The sequence below is a fragment of the Hyla sarda genome, chromosome 4 (genome assembly GCF_029499605.1).
Source record: "Hyla sarda isolate aHylSar1 chromosome 4, aHylSar1.hap1, whole genome shotgun sequence".
Lineage (NCBI taxonomy): Eukaryota > Metazoa > Chordata > Amphibia > Anura > Hylidae > Hyla > Hyla sarda.
Window position 1 is genome coordinate 369,379,489 of NC_079192.1, and position 9,397 is coordinate 369,388,885.

A 9,397-nucleotide genomic window follows, 5' to 3' on the forward strand; every position below is an offset into this window, starting at 1 on the left:
GAATGCTGGAGCCAGCGCTGGGAGTTCGTGACATCAGCCCCACCCCCTCAATGCAAGTGTATGGGAGAGGGCGTGACGGCTCCATAAATAAACCATGCAACAACATTCTATTTTACTGGCCTGGGTGGTCGTTCAGCTATTTGTTAAATGATTATAAAAACATAATGGGGGGAATTTATCATTTATGAAGTTTTTTTTCTGTTTGGCGCAGGCTTTTTATGGCGCAAGGTGGTCTGCCATGGCGTAAATCCACACCAAGGCAGACCACACTTACGGCACACAGCCAAAAAAGGGAGGGGGGGGGGGGTTGTTACATGATTGGTTTCCACACTTCTTTCGGGCAGTTATCAAATGCTTTGAGACACGTTGATAACTACAGTGCAATGGCAACAAACCACTGCCCCCAATAAAGGCAGAGAACCCCCGCTTCACACAGTGCTGCAGGCTTGAGAGGAAGAAGTCCATGCCAATGTCATTGAGATGGACACCATCAGAAATCATAAGATGCCTGTCACCTTCCAGTTGCCTGTGACATACGACCACAAACAGTGAAATCCTTGAATTCACAGTGAGGCGAATCCGCTCAATGGCCTCAGCCTCCCTGGCCCCTTGTCATTTTACTCTAGGGACATTTTGAACCACAATCCAAAAAGAAGCCCAGGAGTCTTTCCAGGTCTTCTCGTATGAGGGTAGTCTATGCCGGGACTGAGGAAGCACAGATCATTCCTCCCACCATGAATAACCAATACTACCGGAGAACAGACTGTCCTTGCAATATCCACCTCTTTGAGAAGCACCCACGATCTTCTCAGGCCACCAATACTCCTCCAAGAAACCACTCACCCTGGTGGCGAGCCGCCTGGTGGATGTATGAGTGTCCAAGAAAACACACAATCGTCACTGGAGCATCTGAATCAAAACTTAAAAGGGTACTCCAGTGGAAGTTTTTTTTTTTATCAAATGGTGTCAGAAAGTTAAACAGATTTGTAAATGACATATTAAAAATCTTAATCATTCCAGTGCTTATCAGCTGCTGTATGCTCTAAAGCTGACCTGGGCATTGTACGGCCTGTGGGCCACATATGGCCCTTTGATTGGCTCTGACCGGCCCGCGCTGACTGTCGGGCCGTACACTGCCCAGCAGGGGCGGACATATCGCCTGTGCAGCCGGTTCATCTGCACAGGGGCCCAGCGTGAGAGGGGGCCCGCTGCCCTCTCCAGGTCCGGCCCCAGAGGCGAGCATTAGGCCACATACCACCGCATATTCCCCGACCACCGCAAGTTTCACAGCACCCGGATGGACGCTGCGTTCAACCACCCCTGCAGCCAGTGGCGTCTCTGGGGGGGGTTAGGGGGGCCAGAGGGGGCCACGGCCCCCCCTACATCATGATTGCTTCCCCCTTGTGCCCCCCTAACAGCAGTAGGTCACTAGCAGCTCTCATGGCCACCAGTAAGGGACCCGAGGCCCCCCCGAAGCCATGTACTCCGCCATCCTTTTTTTAATAAATCTTCAGCCTGCAGCCCTGTCACCACGCAGGGGCCGCGCTATGCAGACTGGGAAGAGCAGACAGGAAGCTCCTCCCCCTCTCTCACTCCCCTGTATACTGGACCTTGTGGAGCAGGCCCGCTGTGTGTATACAGGCCCGGACACCACCAATATGAAAGACTTACCTGCCCAGTGTCCACTGCTGATGCTGCCCTTTTAAAGTAAGTAACTTGCTTGGAGGAGAGGGGAAAAGTTGTAGGAGACAACCAGGGGGCCTCCAGCTGTTGCAAAACTACAACTCCCAGCATTCCTTTGGCTTTATGAGCATACTGGGAGTTGTAGTTTTGCAACAGCTGGAGGCCCCCAGGTTGGGAAACACTGATCTATCAATCTATTATATATCTATCTCATATCTATCCATCCATCCATCTATCTATCTATATCCATCTATTTATGCATCTATCTATCTTTCTCATATCTATCTATCCTCATATCTATCTCATATCTATCTATCATCTATCTCATATCTATCTATCATCTATCTCATATCTATCTATCTATCTCATATCTATCTATCTAACTCAGATAGATGAGAGATAAATAGATATGAGAGATAGATAGGTAGATGGATGATATATATAGATAGATAGATAGATACATATATATATATATATATATATATATATATAGATATGAGATAGATATGAGATAGATAGAAAGATAGATAAATAGATGATATATAGATAGAGAGATGATATATAGAAAGATACATAAATAGATGGATAGATAGATGATAGACAGATCGATAGATAGATGATAGATACATAGATATGATATAGATAGATAGATGATAGATAGATATGATATAGACAGATAGATAGATAGATGGATAGGAGATAGATGGATATGATATACATACATTTATATGATATAGATAGATAGATCAGTTTCCCAACCAGGGGGCCTCCAGCTGTTGCAACTCCCAGCATTCCTATTCCTATTATCCATCTATCTATCCAAAAAAAAAAATCAAGAGACCATCAGCACACAGAAAAATTAGTGCAAAAAAGGTGGAGATTTATTGCATTATCCCAGTGTACAAAAGAAGCGACGTTTCAGCGACCTCTCGTCGCCGTCCTCAAGGAGCTTGTACACTGGGATAATGCAATAAATCTCCACCTTTTTTGCACTAATTTTTCTGTGTGCTGCTGATCTCTTGCTTTTTACTAGTACAAGTGAATCTCTCACCAAGGTCCACACCCAGCGTGCACCATTGCATTGGTTTTCTTAATTTTGTTGTGCTGCTCTATGGAGTTTTTTTTTTTTTTTAATCTATCTCATATCTATCTATCTCCTATCTATCTCATATCTATCTATCTATCTCATATCTATCTATCTCATATCTATCTATCTATATCATATATCTATCCATCTATCTATATCCATCTATTTATTTATGTATCTATCTATCTTTCTATTTATCTATCTCAGATAGATGAGAGATAGATGAAAGATAGATATGAGAGAGAGATAGATAGATAGATGATATATAGATATGAGATAGATAGAAAGATAGATTAATAGATGATAGATATGATATAGATAGATAGATATGATATAGATAGATAGATAGAAGATAGATGGATAGATGATTGATAGATAGATAGAGCAGTGTTTCCCAACCAGGGGGCCTCCAGCTGTTGCAAAACTACAACTCCCAGTATGCTCATAAATCCAAAGACATGCTGGGAGTTGTCATTTTGGAATAGCTAGAGGCCCCCTGGTTGGGATACACTGATCTATCTATCTCATATCTATCTATCTCATATCTATTATCTAAATATCATCTACCGTATATACTCGAGTATAAGCCGACCCGAGTATAAGCCGAGGCCCCTAATTTCAACCCAAAATCCCAGGAAAAGTTATTGACTCGAGTATAAGCCTAGGGTGGGAAATACATCATCCCCCCCTGTCATCATCCAGACCCCCGTCATTAACATCCTCATCATCATCACCCTGTCATCATCCAGACCCTCATCATCATCACCTGTCATCATCCCCTTGTCATCATCCCACACACCCCCTTCATCATCCCCTTGTCATCATCCCCACCCCCCTTCATCATCCCCTTGTCATCTTCCCACACACACCCCCTTCATCATCCCACCCCCCCCCCTTCATCATCCCCTTGTCATCATCCCCACCCCCTTCATCATCCCCTTGTCATCATCCCACACCCCCCCTTCATCATCCTCTTGTCATCATCCGCCCTCAGTGGTCTTCAACCTGCGGACCTCCAGAGGTTTCAAAACTGCAACTCCCAGCAAGCCCGGGCAGCCATCGGCTGTCCGGGCTTGCTGGGAGTTGTAGTTTTGAAACCTCTGGAGGTCTGCAGGTTGAAGACCACTGCAGCCTTCGACATCATCCAGCCCCCTCTCGAACGTACCTCTGCGTCGTCGTCAAGGCAACGTGACTATTCTGGGGCCGGGCGTGAAGCGCTTAGAAGAGGCCTCCCCGGTGAAGATAGCAGCCCGGAACCACTATCCCACCGGACGACCTCCTCACCGGACAGTCCTGCAGCACCGGACCAGCGCCGAGCGGAAGCGAGCACTGTACAGAACTAAAGGGGGTGAGAGGGGGCTGGATGATCTTGAAGGCCGCAGTGGTCTTCAACCTGCGGACCTCCAGAGGTTTCAAAACTTGCTGGGAGTTGTAGTTTTGAAACCTCTGGAGGTCCGCAGGTTGAAGACCACTGCGGGTGGGGAGTTCACTCGAGTATAAGCCGAGGGGGGGGTTTTCAGCACGAAAAATCGTGCTGAAAAACTCGGCTTATACTCGAGTATATACGGTATCTATCTACAAAACTAAAGATCCAGCAGCACTCCCAGATAAGGTGCAAAAACAAAGTGTTTTATTCCCCCATGTATGTGTGACGTTTCGATAGCATCCCGCCATCTTCATCATACGTACAGTTGTACATTCTGTAGTCTCTGTGACATCACTGTGCTTCATAATAAACTGTGACATCACTGTGCTTCATAATAAACTGTGACATCACTGTGCTTCATAATAAACTGTGACATCACTGTGCTTCATGATAAACTGTGACATCACTGTGCTTCATGATAAACTGTGACATCACTGTGCTTCATAATAAACTGTGACATCACTGTGCTTCATAATAAACTGTGACATCACTGTGCTTCATCAAAAACTGTGACATCACTGTGCTTCGTCATAAACTGTGACATCACTGTGCTTCATAATAAACTGACAACACTGTGCTTCATAATAAACTGACATGACTGTACTTCATAATAAACTGTGACATCACTGTGCTTCATAATAAACTGTGACATCACTGTGCTTCATAATAAACTGTGACATCACTGTGCTTCATAATAAACTGTGACATCACTGTGCTTCATAATAAACTGACATCACTGTGCTTCATAATGAACTCTACATGACTGTGCTTCATAATTAACTGTGACATCACTGTGCTTCATAATAAACTGTGACATCACTGTGCTTCATAATAAACTGTGACATCACTGTGCTTCATAATAAACTGTGACATCACTGTGCTTCATAATAAACTGTGACATCACTGTGCTTCATTATAATCTGTGACATCACTGTGCTTCATTATAAACTGTGACATCACTGTGCTTCATAATAAACTGTGACATCACTGTGCTTCATAATATACTGTGACATCACTGTGCTTCATAATAAACTGTGACATCACTGTGCTTCATAATAAACTGTGACACCACTGTGCTTCATAATAAACTGTGACATCACTGTGCTTCATAATAAACTGTGACATCAATGTGCTTCATAATAAACTGTGACATCACTGTGCTTCATAATAAACTGTGACATCACTGTGCTTCATAATAAACTGACATCACTGTGCTTCATAATAAACTGTGACATCACTGTGCTTCATAATAAACTGACATCACTGTGCTTCATAATAAACTGTGACATCACTGTGCTTCATAATAAACTGACATCACTGTGCTTCATAATAAACTGTATGAGTGGTAGCGGGGAAAAAGGAATCCGATCCTGGCGCTCACCCGTGCGGCAGCTGAGGAAATGATGTCAGGAGCCATGATGAGGTAAAAGATGCACTTTATTTTGAATAAAGCAGGGACTACGCGTTGCGAGGGGACAGGCTACCCTCTTCCTCAGGTCCAATAAACTGTGACATCACTGTGCTTCATAATAAACTGTGACATCACTGTGCTTCATAATAAACTTTGACATCACTGTGCTTCATCATGTCATTTGATGTCACTGTGTATAACAACCCTGTAGTGACATCACAGTTTATTATTCTTGAATGCTGACTTCACTGTGTATATTTTCCCGGAACAATGACATCACTGTATAGTTACCCTCTACTGTGACAACACTGCGTTTATTAACCCTGTAGTGGCAAAACTGTTTATTGTCCCTGTACAGATACATTACTGTTTGTATTAACTCTGAACTGTGATGTCACTGTGCATATTTACCCTGTATTGTCACTCGCAGTGCAAGGTAAATATGTACAGTGGCATTAGGGTATACAGGTTTAATATATACAGTGATGTCACAGTGCAGTGTAAGTATCAACAGTGATGTTGCAGAATAGAGATAACATACAGTGATGTTATAGTTCAAAGTAATATACACAGTGATGTCACAGGACAGGGATAATACACACAGTGATGTCACAGTACAGGGATAATACACAGTGATGTCACAGTACAGGGATAATACACACAGTGATGTCACAGTACAGGGATAATACACAGTGACATCACAGTACAGGGATAATACACAGAGTGATGGCACAGTACAGAGATAATACACAGTGACATCACAGTACAGGGATAATACACACAGTGATGTCACAGTACAGGGATTATATACACAGTGATGTCACAGTACAGGGATAATACACAGTGATGTCACAGTACAGGGATAATACACACAGTGATGTCACAGTACAGGGAGGGATAATATACACAGTGATGTCATAGTACAGGGATAATACACAGTGACGTCACAATACGGGGATAATACACAGTGATGTGACAGTACAGGGATAATACACAGTGATGTGACAGTACAGAGATAATACACACAGTGATGTCACAGTACAGGAATAATACACACAGTGATGTCACAGTACAGGAATAATACACAGTGATGTCACAGTACAGAGATAGTACACACAGCGATGTCACAGTACAGGGATAATACACAGTGATGTCACAGTACAGAGATAATACACACAGTGATGTCACAGTACAGGGATAATACACAGTGATGTCACAGTACAGGGATAATATACACAGTGATGTCACAGTACAGGAATAATACACAGTGATGTCACAGTACAGGAATAATACACAGTGATGTCACAGTACAGGGATAACATACAGAGTGATAATACACACATTGATGTCACAGTACAGAGATAATACACACAGTGATGTCACAGTACAGAGATAATACACACAGTGATGTCACAGTACAGGGATAATACACAGTGATGTCACAGTACAGAGATAATACACACAGCGATGTCACAGTACAGGGATAATACACAGTGATGTCACAGTACAGAGATAATACACACAGTGATGTCACAGTACAGGGATAATACACAGTGATGTCACAGTACAGGGATAATATACACAGTGATGTCACAGTACAGAGATAATACACACAGTGATGTCACAGTACAGAGATAATACACACAGTGATGTCACAGTACAGGGATAATACACAGTGATGTCACAGTACAGAGATAATACACACAGCGATGTTACAGTACAGGGATAATACACAGTGATGTCACAGTACAGGGATAATACACACAGTGATGTCTCAGTACAGGGAGGGATAATATACACAGTGATGTCATAGTACAGGGATAATACACAGTGACGTCACAGTACAGGGATAATACACAGTGACGTCACAGTACAGGGATAATACACAGTGATGTCACAGTACAGAGATAATACACACAGTGATGTCACAGTACAGGAATAATACACAGTGATGTCACAGTACAGGAATAATACACAGCGATGTCACAGTACAGGGATAATATACAGAGTGATGTCACAGTACAGGGATAATATACAGAGTGATGTCACAGTACAGGGATAATACACAGTGATGTCACAGTACAGAGATTATACACAGTGATGTCACAGTACAGGGATAATACACAGTGATGTCACAGTACAGAGATTATACACAGTGATGTCACAATACAGGGATAATACACAGTGATGTCACAGTACAGGGATAATACACACCGTGATGTCACAGTACAGGGATAATATACAGAGTGATGTCACAGGACAGGGATAATATACAGAGTGATGTCACAGTGCAGGGATAATACAAAGTGATGTCACATTACAGGGACAATACACAGTGATGTCACAGTACAGGGACAATACACAGTGATGTCACAGTACAGAGATAATACACAGTGATGTCACAGTACAGGGATAATACACAGTGATGTCACAGTACAGGGATAATACACACAGTGATGTCACAGTACAGGGATTAATCACAGAGTGATGGCACAGTACAGAGATAATACACAGTGACGTCACAGTACAGGGATAATACACAGTGATGGCACAGTACAGAGTTAATACACAGTGATGTCACATTACAGGGATAATACACAGAGTGATGGCACAGTACAGAGATAATACACAGTGATGTCACAGTACAGGGATAATACACACAGTGATGGCACAGTACAGAGATAATACACAGTGATGTCACAGTACAGGGATAATACACAGTGATGACGCAGTACAGAGTTAATACACAGTGATGTCACATTACAGGGATAATACACAGAGTGATGGCAAAGTACAGAGATAATACACAGTGATGTCACAGTACAGGGATAATGCACAGTGATGTCACAGTATAACCATCTCACAGCCGGACCACCATGTAATTTCAGCAGAAAATAAAGCAGGGCCTCATGTTCAAGTTTCGCCTAAGGCCTCACAAAGTCTAGAGCCGCCTCTGGTCGGCGCTACCATGGGACCCGGTGGGACCATAAGTCCCAGGTGGCACTTTTTTTAGGGGCGGCATTTTGCTGCCCCCTTTTTAATTTTTTTTGTGCCTAGTAGGTTCATGGTAGGGTTGGCGCCGCTGCTGCTCACTGTTCTAAAGCAGCTGCGGGGTATAATAGCGCAGCGGGCACTTTAGACAGTGATTCTGCCTCCGGCCGACCGGGGTCTGACGAGGGACATCGCACAAGTGACGTACTTCTGCAGACCCGCTCAGAAGGATGTCAGTGACGTCACTTGTCAGGCCGCTGCCGGAGAGGAGAAGCGCTGTGAAGGGCAGGTAAGTGTGTCTCTGTGTGTGTCTGTGTCTGTCTGTGTGTTTGGGGGGGCTATGGCTACCTAATGTGAGAAATCTATGCTACCTAATGTGGGGAAACTATGTTACCTAATGTGGGCAAACTATGCTACCTAATGTGGGGAAACTGCTACCTAATGTGGGGAAACTATGCTACCCAATGTGGGGAAACTATGCTACCTAATGTGAGGAAACTATGCTACCTAATGTGGGAAATCTAAGCTACCTAATGTTGGGAATCTATGCTACCTAATGTGGAGGGCTTGAATGAGCTGCGGCATATGGGAGGCCTTAATAAATAATAGAAACTTATACAGCAAGTGACATATGGGGGTCCACCTGAGTAAGTGACACATGGAGGGGGGGGTGCTGAACAATTGATGTTTTGGGGGGGGGGGGGCACAGACACATTCTTTGCACAAGGGCCCTCTGCTGTCTGTGTCCGCCCCTGGGTAGAGAATAAGGGGTAAAGTGGAACATAGAACAAATGCAGTT